This window comes from Eriocheir sinensis, chromosome 5, assembly GCF_024679095.1.
Source record: "Eriocheir sinensis breed Jianghai 21 chromosome 5, ASM2467909v1, whole genome shotgun sequence".
Lineage (NCBI taxonomy): Eukaryota > Metazoa > Arthropoda > Malacostraca > Decapoda > Varunidae > Eriocheir > Eriocheir sinensis.
The window spans coordinates 12,267,710-12,284,219 of NC_066513.1; the positions used below are offsets into that span (position 1 = coordinate 12,267,710).

The 16,510-nt window shown below is 47.5% G+C and overlaps 1 long non-coding RNA gene across 1 annotated transcript; it reads right to left on the bottom strand.

Annotated features, from left to right (window-relative positions):
• Positions 1–8,295: 8,295 nt before the first annotated feature.
• LOC126984412 (uncharacterized) lies at positions 8,296–13,513 on the bottom strand. The gene is made up of 2 exons (XR_007736677.1): positions 13,003–13,513; positions 8,296–8,639 (listed from the first exon to the last, which is right to left on the bottom strand). It is a non-coding gene; the product is annotated as an uncharacterized LOC126984412 (long non-coding RNA).
• Between the last annotated feature and the right edge of the window lie 2,997 nt (positions 13,514–16,510).

Genomic DNA, 16,510 nt, shown 5'->3' on the forward strand with positions numbered 1-16,510 from the left:
TTTTAAGCTAACAGAGCTTGTGGTTGATACGACTATCAACCACCGTCGCCTCAAAGTCCAGGTCGGCAATGCGGGTGGTTTTGGGTGCAGGTGACCTGGTTCCTCTCAGGCAGACCAAGGCTGACCTCAAGAGGGAGAAGGACAGCCTGCATCTCATCCAGGCGACCACACTGCTTCTTGGCTGCTGTTTCTTATCCGCCAGTGTTTCGGCGAGTCTTGCGTAGAAGCTCTGCGCCCTTGGTCCCATCCCTCCTGCCGTCGTGAATACTACCGGGGTGAAGGAGCCCTGGTCCACATTCTGTATTCTTTCTTCATATGCTCTGTTCTTCTCTTGTTCGTTTCTTCTGTGGGCTGCATCAAGGGTCAGGTCTCTGTGGCAATTGGTCATGGGATCAAAGATCCTTATGTCAAAATATGCCCTTTGTCCACGAGTCCAAAACCCTCTGGCGCTAACATCCACTCGTGCTTCGTTCGAAACATTAGCGGTTCGTCTGGCGAGGTGTTCGCCTTGCAGAGGGAGCAGCATGGGTTCCACAGTCACGTCGTGGCAGACTTCTTTCAGCATCTGAGCTGTTACGTCTCTTACTTCATCATGTCTCATGCAGACGAAACCTCCTCTCTTGCATGTCATGGCATGATTTTGGTTGAAGGGTGAGCCACAGTAACACATGTTTGGGAGCCCATCCACTGGCCAGCCATACCTGAGGGCAAGGGCATCAGTGAATTCTTTTTTGTTTAAGTTGAAGCCTTTTGCCCTGATAGGTAGTGTGGTTAGCCAGTTTGAAGCGCCCACTTCCTGTGCAATATCTGTCCTCCTTGTGTCTTCTGGGAGTTCTCTCATTAGGTCACTCAGTGTCTCTCTGTTTTTCTTCTCTGTTTATGGAGATTTCATTCCTTAGTGACCTAATATCTTGAGGGTTGTCTTCTCCCCTTTCATTTTGATTGGTAATATATCCGGTCAAGGAGGCTGTGATTCGGATTGAGTTCCCGAATTCAGACTCAGCCAGATTTTGCGGGTTGGTGATGCCGAGCCCACCCATTCTTGGCGGCAACTCCAGCAATCTTCTCTCCTGGTCACTGGGACATCTCCCATTTGCTATCGCCGGTATGAAGGTGCTTCTGATAGCATCTTCCATAGGTTTTAGTAACGGAGCAACATCAGGAACTGTCCTCATGAGGTAGTTCCATTTATGCTTGACACCGTACGTAAATGCTGCGTAGGCTGCCTGTGGTTCTGTTTTGGCGATCTCGCTCAGCCTCTGCAGTTCGGACTCCCAGCGCTTTACAGCTGTTTTCACATATTCGGTTCTGTATTCAGCTGTTCCAATGACTGCCCCGAGGTGTCTTTCGCCAGTCACTGACAGTTTCACGTTACTGCCCTTGAATGCTGTTTTGGCCCGATCGTATGCCTCTGGTTTTACAATCACCACAGACTTCGTGGCGTTGGGATGGTACCCTATTTTAGGGCCGTGTTCATTGACGAGGTCCCACCATTTCCTGAGGTCTGCAGACTTTCCTACCCCGGTGAGGTCATTCGCATACGCCACCTGTTTGACGTTGGTGTTTTCATGGCGGATGATGTCCTGCAGCTTCATCATTCCCAGGGCAAACATTGCCATGGCAACTGGGTCCCCCTGGGTGGTGCCCTCTGAGGATTGTATGGCCACCGGGTCTCCAAGTCGTTGGTCATTATGACTGCTGATGAACAGTCTGGCAGGTTCCTTGTATGTATTTTCAATATATTGGGCGAATATAGGGCATTTGATTTTGATGTTGTGCAGTGCTGTTTCCCTATTGATGTTGTTGAACGCATTTGCAGCGTCCACCATCAGCACCGCCTCGCATTCTGGGTCTACTACTACTACTGTTACTACTACTACTACTACAACTACTACTACTACTACTACTACTACTACTACTACTACTACTACTACTACTACTACTACTACTACTACTTCTACTATTACTATTACTATTACTATTACTACTACTACTACTACTACTTCTACTACTACTACTACTACTACTACTACTACTACTACTACTACTACTACTACTGCTGTTACTGTTTTCACCATCACCACCACCATCGCCACTATCACTGCCTACCCCACCGCTCTCCGTCCCCCCAGTGATATATTCGTGTACTCGCGGTGGCAATTAATCAAGAAGGCAAGAGCGGCGATCAATCACAGGCTTCTTCACTAATTTCAGGCGTGACTTATTAAAAATCATAATGAGGGGCGACAGGCGGGAGCGCTAACATCAGAAGCCGGAGAAGGAGAGGGGCGAGGAGGAGGAAGAAGATTGGGTGTAAGAGGAGAAGAGAAAGGGAATAGGATGAGGGTAAAACTGGCCCGCCATTGTGTTGAGGAAATTTCAAAGGGATAGGAAGAAATAAAACTGATGATCGCCATCCCGTACCCTCTTGGGGAGAGATTAGGAGGTCGTTAGCCGATCTACGAGTAGTATTGACTATTGAGTACCTACTGTTAGGACCTTCATCCCCCATCCCATATGCTTGGGAGGAGACAGTAACCACTCTTTGTCAGCGGAATCATCTTTTGTCCTGAGCGGGGCTTGAACCTCCACCTGCCAAGCCGGAGACTGACAGGGCAGAGCCAACGGCACTATAAGAAGGATTCTTTCATGGGTGTTTTAGTGTGCATATGATCATTCTCATTCCCATTTTCATTATCACCATCATCTTCTTTAGCCCTTTCAAAACCACTGCAGGACATGGGCTTTTCTCAGCGTTCTCCATCCCTCTGTCCAGTGACATCTCAAGTAGGGCCCGAGAGAGAGAGAGAGAGAGAGAGAGAGAGAGAGAGAGAGAGAGAGAGAGAGAGAGAGAGAGAGAGAGAGAGAGAGAGAGAGAGAGAGAGAGAGAGAGAGAGAGAGAGAGAGAGAGAGAGAGAGAGAGAGAGAGAGAGAGAGAGAGAGAGAGAGAGAGAGAGAGAGAGAGAGAGAGAGAGAGAGAGAGAGAGAGAGAGAGAGAGAGAGAGAGAGAGAGAGAGAGAGAGAGAGAGAGAGAGAGAGAGAGAGAGAGAGAGAGAGAGAGAGAGAGAGAGAGAGAGAGAGAGAGAGAGAGAGAGAGAGAGAGAGAGAGAGAGAGAGAGAGAGAGAGAGAGAGAGAGAGAGAGAGAGAGAGAGAGAGAGAGAGAGAGAGAGAGAGAGAGAGAGAGAGAGAGAGAGAGAGAGAGAGAGAGAGAGAGAGAGAGAGAGAGAGAGAGAGAGAGAGAGAGAGAGAGAGAGAGAGAGAGAGAGAGAGAGAGAGAGAGAGAGAGAGAGAGAGAGAGAGAGAGAGAGAGAGAGAGAGAGAGAGAGAGAGAGAGAGAGAGAGAGAGAGAGAGAGAGAGAGAGAGAGAGAGAGAGAGAGAGAGAGAGAGAGAGAGAGAGAGAGAGAGAGAGAGAGAGAGAGAGAGAGAGAGAGAGAGAGAGAGAGAGAGAGAGAGAGAGAGAGAGAGAGAGAGAGAGAGAGAGAGAGAGAGAGAGAGAGAGAGAGAGAGAGAGAGAGAGAGAGAGAGAGAGAGAGAGAGAGAGAGAGAGAGAGAGAGAGAGAGAGAGAGAGAGAGAGAGAGAGAGAGAGAGAGAGAGAGAGAGAGAGAGAGAGAGAGAGAGAGAGAGAGAGAGAGAGAGAGAGAGAGAGAGAGAGAGAGAGAGAGAGGGAGAGGGGGGAGGGGCTGGTATCTCAGCACCTGGGCCCGGCCTCATAGGGGGCCCGGCCGCCCGGGCATGATGTGTGTAAATTAAGATTTTCATAGCTAATAGTGTTTATAACAATTATAGTAATTACCTGCAGCACCAGGGCCCAATGGTAGCTCTATCTGGTGCTGATCTCAAGTATAAGGTTCATTGCTCTGTCAGATGTTATTGTACTCCATTCTGCTCCGGCAAATGATTTGCCTCTATCTCTCTAATGGGTACTCTGTCTGCCCTGATTTCTCGTACAATTCCAGTTTTTATTGTTACATTGTTTGCCATTTGTTGTCAGTTTTGCGCATATGATTTGTCCAAACCCATTTCTTATTCTTAATCGTCAATGAAATACCTTCTATCTTTGTCTGCTTCCTAATCCATGATGCTCGCTTCCTGTCTCATGTTATACCAAGGATATTTATTGTTACGCCACCCCCTAATATGTGTAACGATATTATTTAACAGAACTGATCAGGCTATTTCAGAGACAGACTATTTATTTATGGGGAAAATTTGATGACTTTTCAAGCAATGAAACATCTAGGAAAGCTCTAAAACGAAGTTGATGATAGGGTACCATCCTGACCATCCATATATTAACCTGCTATCTCAATTGGTCATATATCGTTTATTTATTTATTTATTATTTTTTTTTTGTGGCGATAGATTACTACTTTAACGGCGGTAGGCCACTATCCGTTAAGGTGGGGTTCTGTTCGTTTATGAATAGATTACAAGGTCGAAACGGCCGATGAGACAGACGGCCGGAAGAGCTACGCCGCTATTTGTTGTTCACTAAAGGCTGGCATCCACACGAGATTCTGCGACAGATTTTCTCTAGCGCATCCATAGCTGTTTTCTGATGAATACAACTGTCTCCATGTGAAAAACCAGCAAACCAATATATTTTACCCATGGATGGACCGCTTGCTTCTCTGAAATAGATAACTCAATTCTGCTTAAATATCCCCCCTTTTCGTCTCTTTCTATAAATTAATGCATTTTTTGGTTTCTTTCTAAATGTTTTATGAGCCGCCAAGTTTTTAAACCGTATAACTTACATAGGTAATCACACTGGCGTAAGTTTCTCCGGATATGAATAACACTCACAGTAGAAGAAGAAAAATGTAACTAAACAGTTTCGGTGAACACTGACCCGGTGTGGCGTCAAATCTCATCCCTCCGTCATATTCCATGCCATCCTGATCTGCGCGGGCTTTGCTATTTTGTCCATTTCGCTCACTGCACTGTCTTCTAATATCTTAGGCTACTAAGCTCACCTTTGACCTTATGATTGTCCTTCTGCCTCCTCAGAGTTTTCTTCGGATTGAAGATCAGGTTTATGGGATACTCTTCATTCAATAGTAACTGGGTCCATGGCAGCCTCGAATTTGGCTTTTTTTTTTATGAAAACTAGCATAAGATCAAAGGTAAGCTTAGTATAAGCTATTGAAAAATAGTACAATGAATGAAATGGACAAAAGAGCAAAGCCCGTGCATGGACAGTTCAGGATGGGATGGAATATGGCGGAGGGATGAGATTTGACGCCACGCCGGAGCTGTTTGGTAAATATAAACAAACTTTCTAATAATCAGGGTTCATTTCAGTGAGGTAAGGGGGCTACAAAATAAACTTTCTAATAATCAGGGTTCATTTCAGTGAGGCAAGGGGGCTACAGTGCCAGCCTCGAGAGCCAATGGCAGGCCGTAATCCTCTTTTGTTTACACGGGGCGCGGCAGCCAATCAGCGCCCGCGATACATGCCCCAAGCAGGCACCCGCTCGCCCCGCGCTGTGTAGACGACGGTCAAGCCTTTGTTGTGTTTTCTTACGATATTCAAGTTCTACGCATAATCGTGGACTCCAGGGACAGTTACAGTATAGTTAATGCTTCCACGGTTAGCAGGAAAAGATAAAAGAACCATGAACAGTGGAAACAGGCTGTTGGTAAGCAGAACATTAACAGTAGTGAAGGTAAACAAGTAGTGAGCAGGAGTTGGGCGCCGGACGGGTGGCAGAGAAAGTCGAGTGAAGGGTAATTATGAACTGTTATTGATAGGCTATACCATATTTTAATTAGTAGGCTAGTAATGGCCAACAGTGTTAAATGCGTCGTATAGCTTCCATACTGTGATGACATTTCGGAACAACGCTTGGCAACGATGTGCAAAAAAGAAGATATCGTCTACCACAACGACGGGCCCGGACATGGCAGGCACACACACGCCTCCCAAATGGAACTACCCTACTCTGCATTTCGAAGCCGTAAGTGTTCCCAATATTTTATTTGTATTTTTTGCTAATGTGTATTATAATGAACGTGTCTGGTTTTAACTCTCATCTCTCAACTACGGCCGTAACTTCTGGGGGGGCTAGGAGGGCTATAGGCCCCCTAATGTTTTCTATATCGGCCTCAAAATGCCTCTAAATGTGCTTATTTTTTAAAGAAAATTCTCCCACTGCGCATGCTCGCTTCCCTCGCCATCCTCGCCTTTTTTTCAGCATTGTGTTTTTGTATTTTTTTTTGCTCTTATGTGTTGATCTTGGTGTTCTGTTTGTATATAGTACTTTTTGATGGTCTGTGTTTTTATATCATCCTTTTTTGTTGGCTTATTCATATCTTGTCCCTTTTTTATATCACCCATATTGTGGTGGTCTGTGGTGGTCTGGATGAGCCTCTTTCTCCCCATAAAAGACTCCCCCATAATTTGGTTGATGTTGATGTTGTGGATGATGTGGATTTTGTATTTTATTCTATTTATATTTGATTTGAATATTTTATTTATATATTTATTTATTAATAGTTTTATTTGTTTATTTTATTATATCTATATATTTTTTATTTTATTATATTTATTTGTTTATTTCTTATTGGCGTTTGCTTTTTTTTTTCCTTTCCTTTCCTTTTTTTATAACTTTACAGTTTTTTTTTAATTGCTGTTGGTTTTTCTTATTCGTTTTTTTTTCTTTTTTTATATCATCCTTTCTTGGTGTTCTTTGTTGGTCTGGGTGAGCCTCTTTCCTCCCTGAAGAAACCCACCCATAATTTTGGTGGTGTTGATGTTAGGGCCGAAAGATGGATGATGTTTGTTTTTCTTTTCTCGATGTTGCTATCTAAACTATCCTTTTTTCGGTGTTTTTATATTTTGCTTTTTTGGCCTGTTTTACTTTCATATCCTTCTATTTTTGTGTTCGTTTTTATTATCCCTTTTTGTTGATTCCCTTTGGTGGATTGTCTACGACACCTATAACGAGCACCACCTGCCCAGTGTGTGTGTGTGTGTGTGTGTGTGTGGCTAACCACCCCTCCCTGCCGGGTTTGTGATCAGAGTTGTCCTAGGTGAACTGCCTCACACTAACGAGCCCCACCTGCCGGTTTTTGTTGTTCGGAGTTGTCCCTCACCTAGGCTAACGAGCCCCACCTGCCGGTGTTTATTGTTCGGAGTTGTCCCTCTCCTAGGCTAACGAGCCCCACCTGCCGGTGTTTATTGTTCGGAGTTGTCCCTCACCTAGGCTAACGAGCCCCACCTGCCGGTGTTTATTGTTCGGAGTTGTCCCTCACCTAGGCTAACGAGCCCCACCTGCCCATGTTTGTTGTTCGGAGTTGTCCCTCTCCTAGGCTAACGAGCCCCACTTGCCGGTGTTTGTTGTTCGGAGTTGTCCCTCACCTAGGCTAACGAGCCCCACCTGCCCATATTTGTTGTTCGGAGTTGTCCCTCACCTAGGCTAACGAGCCCCACCTGCCGGTGTTTGTTGTTCGGAGTTGTCCCTCACCTAGGCTAACGAGCCCCACCTGCCCATGTTTGTTGTTCGGAGTTGTCCCTCTCCTAGGCTAATGAGCCCCACCTGCCGGTGTTTGTTGTTCGGAGTTGTCCTTCTCCTAGGTGAATTGCCTATTACGGCTAACCAGCCCCATTTGATTGTGAGGTGAGCGTGCTACCCACTGCACTAGGGAGCTTCGTGGTGTGTGTGTGTGTGTGTGTGTATGATCACAGCACAAGGATTTCAGCATGCTCCACTTAGGCCGTGATGTCACAACATTCATGACGTCACAGCAAAGTGATGACGTTTCACTGAACTCTCCTACTCGTCTCTCCTTTATCCCTGCACGCGCCGCCCCGCTCTCTCCGCTCAGTTGATGCAGGCTGGGCTGGCCCATGAATAGCAGCCGTCCATGGCAATTTCTTCTTTCGTTAAGACACATGTATAAATTTATTGAAGTTATAAATTAAAGCTGTTCATCCTTCCCTTCGGGCTGGACGATAAATGGGTACACGGGGATATCTAGGGAAGGTAAACTGAGGTAACCCGGATCTCACGCTCGCCCTGAAGTCAATAATGGGTGTTTTGCGCCACATGCTCAAGGGCGTGTGACGGAGGATGAACACCGAGGTCACGCGCCGCTTAGCGTGTATCCCCAACTAACCTTTACCTATGTCATGCATACATATATTGAAATTAAAGAGTGATTATGGTATAGAAATGTGCCAACTGTTCATTCATTAAATTTTTACGCAAATGATATTATATTAAATGAGAAAGCATATGGAAGTATATGAATGCACGTAAGGAAATGGCCGAATGAAAGTTTGTAAAATATGTCTCTGAAGACGTTCACGTTAAATCGTACAGTGACAGTCAACAAATAACATCCAAGTCAACGTCCCTCCTGCGTAAGAGTTTACAACAGTGTCCGTGTCAAGGTGTTCGTTTTCTATCGCAGCGAGAACTCCTCCTCTGTCTCCTCCCTTCCTCCTCTTCCTGCCTCCTCCCCTGCTCCTCCTCCATCTTGGTGTTGGGCGGGGCTCTACCTGCCGGCCCACCTGAGTGCACAGGTAGCGCGGAGTGGCAGATGAAGCCCCTCTTATTCTCTCCATTAGTGGCACCGGTATACTTGGTTGGTGAGGATGCTCACTGATACCGACGCAGAGTACCTGGCAGCTAACAAAAGTAGAAAAAAATAACATTTAGATCTTTAGATTTAGATTTCATCCAGGAAAGCTGAAAACCAAGTACTCATGGGCCTCCCAACCCTTTCCGTTGCCCACTCATGGCCTAGGCCGATCCACCTCGCGAAGTCTTTGGAAACACGCAGAAACACCAGTCATGGTCCGCTTTCAGAGCCTGGGCGGGTTTTTCCATACTGGCGCCCCAGGTCATTCATTAAGTCATTTTTTTCATATTTTCGCCATCATTCCGGAAGTATCCATCGCGTGTTCCCCAAAGTTTGTCAGTTTGAGATTTTCACCGAACGATATGTCTTCATGTGGTGTGTATTGGGTGGTCAATCTTTATTTTTTGAGATGTTATGGTAACGAACAGACGAGCAAAAAGACAATCAAACGGACAACGCGAAAACATTATCTTCCTCCTCGGAGCCGGATTATACTAACAACGTCAACAACAACAACAACAGTACTACTACTACTAATAATAATGATAACAGTTCCTTTCCTTCTGCTGCTACTGTCAATTAATACTATTACTACTACTACTAACTACTACTACTATTTTTCTCAGATTGTTAACTGAGCCAAATCGTTTCATGGCGTGATATTTATTCATCTATTTATTTGCTTTTATTCATCTCGGCTTAATTTCAGTTATACTTCCATCCTGTGTAGCATTTAAGGTAGATCTTTATATTATTTGGTTCAGCGCTTCCATCAGCTCGTCTGTATTGTCGTGATGGTAGGTGGAGAGATGAGAGGAGGGAGGGGGTGAGGGGGGGCATTACAGGATACGAAGGGTGGGTGGGAGGCAGGTAGAGATGGAGGTAGGGCGGGAGGAGAAAGAGGATCAGGTGGGTCCATCTCTCTCCCTCCCGCGCGCTGCTTTGCCATTGGCTGTTCTCGGAACCTACCTGCAGGCCGGCCTCGCCTCGCTCAGCGCCCCCCCCCGCGTCTCTCTCTCTCTCTCTCTCTCTCTCTCTCTCTCTCTCTCTCTTTAGCACATCACCCCTCTACCATCTCCCATTTTCTGTGTATGTGTATGTGTGTGTCTGTGTGTGTGTGTGTGTGTACACTGGGGTCGCCAGCTCGTACGTTTGGTAGCGTCGGTCCGCCTGTCCCGTGTAATGAGATGAGGGCAGAACCTCTTTACAGTGACCATCACGCTTTTCTCCCCCTCCTCGCCCACGCCCCATGGAACGTGGCCTTGGGAGGCTGTTCGCCGCCCCGCTAGGGCCTTTGGTGTTATAGGGAGGGGCAGGGAAGGTCAAGGGACCTGTACAGGAAGGGGAGGATGGAGATGCGATCCTGTAGGCGAACACATCCCTGGCAGTATTCGCGGCCCGTGGTGGCGGCGGCAGAGACAGCGACACCTGCGGTGGATCCCAGAATACGACACACACACGAGGTGCTCTTAAAGCCGTGCAGCGGCGGGCAAACTTTTCCCCTTTTTAATAAAGGCGGCGAGTCTAGCGGGGCGAGGGGCTCCCGACGGGCCGACAACCTGGGGCCGGGGACCACTAACTTCCCGCCCCGCTGGCCCGCTTTGTGGCACTAATGGATGGCTGCCAGGTTGCCGCACGCTCACACTTCCCGACAACCTCACCCTCCTCCTTCACCGTTCCTCCTCCTCCTACTCTTTATCTTGAAGTAATTTCGATTAATCATATTAGGTGGTGATTTGCGCCCAGCCTCTGGCCGGTGTGCAGCAGCAGGCGGGAGGCGCGGCGGCCAGGTATCTGAGCCGCACACTTGGGATGTTCCCGCTCCCCTCTCCTTCCCTCCTACTCGTCCTCCTCCCTCCCGCAGCTCCGGCGCAGTGCTACCATCTGTGGGCGGCGGCGGGAACCCGGGCCATCAACACACAGTGAAGCGACGTCACCTTCAGCACCAGCATGCTGTCCCTGCCCTGCCTGGCGCCCCGGGGCTCGTGTGGGGATGACTTGTGTGTGGCAGTGAAGCCGTGAGGGGTGGCGCACTGTTTACCGTACGCGGCTGCGATCACCTGATGGAAAGGTGTGGCGTGACACCTCGAGTGGCAGGTGGGGAGGGTCAACCTGCGGAGGTGGTGTTCACATCAGCCAATCAGGGAACCTATTGCTCCAGCCAATCATCGCGGTGCTGTGTGTTTATGGTGTAATCTCATGTCACTGCTCGTCAAACTGGACCTGCGAGTCCTGAGCGAGTGCAGTGCTTCAGCCTCGTGTGCCCGGCTGCTGCCGTGACCTGCGTGTCGTGAACAGCGAACGAAACAGTGGCGGTAGAGAAGACGGTGAAGGAGGCGGCGGCGGCGGAGTTGGGGCGGTGGGAGGTGATGAGGCCAGTTGGCGGCCCAGTTGAGGAGGTGTCATCAACGAGGGGTGGTGGGGGAGCCCATTAATGCCGTAAACCCTCGCGTCCTCAAGGATTCCCGCCCGTGTGTCACCTGCTAGGATGGCCGATAATCCTCGACGGCCCGCCCCCAGCAGCTCAGCCCGACGCAAGCAGGCAAACCCCCGCCGCAAACAAGGTAATAATGTGTTATTCTCTTCCTGTTACTCGTCCTCTTCCCCCTTCCCCCGCCCTTGTGTCACCTGCCGGTAGTGGCTCACTTCTCTCACCTTGAGTCTGCGTCAGCAGACCTTGTGTCAGGCCGCGCTGAGTGGAGTCGAGGTGAGCTGGTCACTCACTGATGAACACTACTTTCTGACTTATGACACGCGCCACCGTCCCTATCACCACCACCACGACCACCACCGCCACGATGGGGAGGGGTGCAGGGCAGAAGGGGGCTTGGGCGAGGCAAGAGAACACCTGGCATGTCACGGGGACGAGTATTGGCCCCGATGCACACCTGGGCACGTATTGATCCTGGAGAGGAGCAAGCAGGCTGAGCGATGAGATACGAGAGGCGGCCATTCTAGGCGGTAAATTCGGTCCGGTGTGGCTCCTCCTGCCGGGACCGCCCCGTCCCCCTCACCTCACTCCCCCTTCCTTCCTTCACTCCTCGCGCCTTCCACCCCTCCCCACACCCGTCCCCTCCCCGTGTGACATCTCGCCTCTGCGCTTAAGTTGGTTATTGGAAGTCGAGTTTTGCGTTGTCTGGGAGAGAGAGAGAGAGAGAGAGAGAGAGAGAGAGAGAGAGAGAGAGAGAGAGAGAGAGAGAGAGAGTGAGTCTGCAGGCGTCGCGCGAGCCTGTGGGTGTGGGAGGAGACTGAGGCGGCGGTGAGGGGATGTGAGGGAATCTGGCACTGCTCCCCCCCCCTCTCGATTCCCCTCTCCGCGCGCACACTATCCAGACTCAAATCCCCTCTGCTCCTCCTCCTCCTCCTCCTCCTCTGTTCATCCTCTAAGTTTTCCCTCGCCGTTGTTATCTTCATGTTGATTGCCGGTGTTGCTGTTGTGTAGGCTGTTGCTGTTATTATTATTGTTATTATTATTATTATTATTATTATTTGTTATTATTTATTGTTGTCTTCTCCTTCCTCCTTTTTCTTCTTCTTTTTCCTCCTTCTCCTCCGCCTCTTCTTTTTGTATATCTATCTGTCCCTCCCCCCACTTCCTGAGAGAGAGAGAGAGAGAGAGAGAGAGAGAGAGAGAGAGAGAGAGAGAGAGAGAGAGAGAGAGAGAGAGAGAGAGAGAGAGAGAGAGAATGTAGAGAAGGATGAACAAATGGACGGAAGGAATAAGGGACTTTGGAGGGAAGGAGGGGGTAGGAGGGAATGGACAGTGCACGAGTTATCACGAGAAGCGGATTGGACTTGCCGGATGGATCAAGTCCCAAATGGTCGGTCCGAATGGGTTAACTGGACGTGTAATGGGCCTAGTGAGTACCGCCAGGAGGAATAAGAGGAGGAGGAGGAGGAGGAGGAAGCAGTGTGAGGTGAAGGAAATGAAATGTAAAGGTTAATGATGTTTATTTTGCTATTACTTCCCATACTCCTCCTCCTCCTCCTCCTCCTCTCCTCAGAACTACAACAACTGAGGATGGTTGGAGAAGGAGCAAGACACCCAAGTTCCAATTTCTAGATGTATTTAATATGCCGTCGAGGAGTGACAATAGAGGGGCCTGGAAGAACATGGTCAAATAAATATAAAAAAACGCTATCATAATGTTATGACTAATCTAACTAGCACAATGTACTAGTAAGACTAAACGCTACAATAATTCCAGCGTATTTACGACCAAACAAATTACTAACTTCCTATCATCTAACTATGACAAAATAATAAGGCATAATAACCTAACAATAACTAACATACAATAACACGAATTCTACTACAACCTAGACAACTCACTTCACGAACATGACGATTAGAAAGAATAAAACAACAAAAATATCTCAAGACAATTAGTATACGCTTGCAATGCTTACCAGACAACACGCGAGGAAAGAGGTTGGAGGTGGTGTCTGCAGGAAAGGCAGGGTGCGAATGCTTATTGCTTAAACCTTTGAAAGTTTGAATCAGCTACCTACGTCACTTTTTATAACCGAGACGTGCGAAGCGAATCCGAAACGAGCGATCCAGAGGGAACGAAACAAATGAGCGGGAGCGAACCACCAAATATACACAAACTACAATTATTCACCACACAACCATAACAAACAAATATCACTACACAACTACAACACCATTTGCAAGACCGTAACAAGAGTACCGCGAACCGACTTTTATCACCGTCAATTAACAACACAGCAAACAACGCGGGACTGAGAGAGTGTATCACCTTGCCGGGTCCTGCCAGTATTGTCAAACATCACTACTAATAGGAACACCTGTCTCCTCTCTTTCTCGCTCTCCACGTGATGCTGAACTATGAACAGCTTTCTTTACCTTTCCTTTCCTTACCTTGCCTTACTTACCTTACTTTACCTCACGCGCAGAACTATAAGCATCTCTCCTTACCTTACCCTACCTTACCTTACTCTACCTTACCATACTTTTCTTTATCTTACCTTTCCTTACCTTACCTTACTTTACCTTACCTCTTATCAACTCTCCCTTTTTCCACGTGACGCAGAACTATCCCTACCTTACCTTACCTTACCTCTTACCACCTCCCTCTCTCCACGTGTCAACAGGACTAGCAGCTCTCTCTAACACCTCCCACTTACCTCTTATATCCTGCCTCCCTTTCTTTCTCCCTCTCCACGTGACACCAACCCAGCAGCTCTCCCCCTCCTATCTCCTGCCTCCCTCACAGTGCCTAGAAGTGCCTCTCCTCCCTTCCTCCCCTCCCTCCTTTCCTCCTTCCCTCCCTCCCTCCCTCGTCCATCAGAGGTAGAGGCGTGGCCCGTTTAGCATACATATTGGACTAGGGGCCTCGTGCTCTCCTGCCTCCCATACTTGCACCCCCCCTCTCCTGCCCCCCCTCCTCTCCACCCCCCTGCTGCCCTCTACCCCTCACCTCTCCTCACCTCACCTCTCCATCCCCTACCAACCCCCCAATACGCGCTTGCTCACACACACACACACACACACACACACACACACACACACACACACACACACCTGTCCTACCGGGTTTGTTTTTTACGGCATTTTTCGGTTGTTTTCTTCTTTTATTTTTCTTTTCTTCAGTTTGTTGTTATTGTTGTTGTTTTTGTTCTTATTGTTCTTTTTTCTTTTTCTTCTCCTTCTTGTTCTTGTTCTTGTTCTTCTTTTAAATAATGGCGTCTGCTTTTTCTTCCTATTGTCACTATTCCTTTGACTACAACCATTTTTTTCTCTCACGCAATCACACACACACACACACACACACACACACACACACACACACACACACACACACACACACACACACACACACACCTACACCTGTTGAGAGACGATAAATCATAACACGTTTCAAACATGACAACTCACCTGCCACACCACCTCCTCTTCCCCCTTCTTAATTATGCTATAAAAGAAATATATCCAGGTGTCTGCTCCCTCCTCCTCCTCCTCCTCCTCCTCCTCCTCCTCCTCCTTTATAGGCTCCGGGGAGACATCCAATAAACAACCGAAATTGTGTAGGAAGTGTTAATGAGAAAGGAGTGTGTGTGTGTGTGTGTGTGTGTGTGTGTGTGTGTGTGTGTCTGTGCCTCTTCGTCGACAGTAAATTACGTCCGATTTACCCGCTTATATTGTCTTATTTATAAGCATCTAAGCTCAACGTAACACAAACTACCGCAACACAACGAAACACATAACGCAACACAATACAATTCATCACATGACATACAGCGTCTAATATCGCTACCTAAAGTAACACACAGCAACACAGAACCGTGCCAGACAACGTGACCGGCATCGCATTGCATTTTGAAGGAGCGCAGGACAACACTAAAACCCGCATTCTTAATTAAACGTCCCGGCGCCTCAGTTCGCATGTTTGAAAAGCCTCTCGGAAAAGTTGCTGGGATTTTCATGGAGTGTTTTGCGATCCTAGTGGTAGTTTTACACGACTTTTGCGCCATGAACGAGAATGCCCCCCATGAAAGACAAGGTTAAAATTCTGCGTGCCCTTGGGAAACAGTTGTCATGGGAGCCCAGTGCGTTTAAAAATAAGTTGTCGGGATTTTCATGGAGTATTTTGCGATCCTAGTGATAGTTTTACACGACTTCTGTGTCATGAACGGGAATACCACCCATGAACACCCGGTTAATCTTCCCTGTGGCCTTGAAAATTAGTCGTTATTGGACCCCAGTACGTTTAGGAATGAGTTGCTGTGATTTTCATGTGTTTTGCGATCCTAGTGATAGTTTTTACACGTTCTCTGCGCCATGAACGGGAATACCATCCATGAAAACTCGGGTAATTTTCTCTGCGGCCTTGAAAATTAGTCGTTATTGGACCCCAGTACGTTTAAGAATAAGTTGTTGGGATTTCCATGAACTGTTTTGCGATCCTAGTGATAGTTTTTACACGTTTTCTGCGCCATGAACGGGAATACCATCCATGAAAACCCGGGTAATTTTCTCTGTGGCCTTGGAAAATAGTCGTCAGGGAGCTTAGTACGGTCAAGAATAAGTTGCTGGGGTTTCATTGAACTGTTCTGCGATCCTAGTGATAATTTTACATGACTTCTGCGCCATGAACGGGAATGCCCCCATGAAAATTCGGCTAATCTTCTCTGTGGCCTTGCAAAATTAGTCGTTATGGGACCCCAGTACCTTTAAGAATAAGTTGCTGGGATTTTCATGGATTGTTTTGCGATCCTAGTGATAGTTTTACACGACTTCTGCGCCATGAACGGATACCACCCATGAACACCTGGCTAATCTCCTCTGTGGCCTTGAAAATTAGTCGTTATGGGACCCCAGTACGTTGTTGGGGTTTCCATGAACTCTTTCGCGATCCTAGTGATAGTTTTTACACGTTTTCTGCGCCTTGAACGGGAATACCACTTATGAAAACTCAGGTAGTAGTCGTCTCTGTGGCCTTGGAAAACAGTCGTCATGGGAGCCCGAAACGTTTAAGAATATGGACCAAACAAAGTCACGCGATGCAAACCGACCATCCCTCGAGGTCGTCCGCTAAGAAAGTCACTGGATACTTTTACATTGCTTTTTACTTGATTTCGTTCACTTGAGTTTAAGGGGCACACACGATAGCTTGTACCATAGTGTCCCCGCGGTCCCGGTATATAGGTCTTTGTGCTCCCTTCTTAAAATAACGTATAAGATATCATTACGACAACCTTAGCAATACTATAATCGAAACACGCATAGAATGATAATGATAATGAAGAGATAGAGATAGATATAGACAGACAGATAGATATTGAGATAGAAAGTTAACAAGAAATAAAAGAGAAAAACGTTGGGTCTAAAAGCAAATGGATAATAACGGGAAAGAAAAGAGAGAAAGACGAATAGAGGTACGAAAGAAAGGGA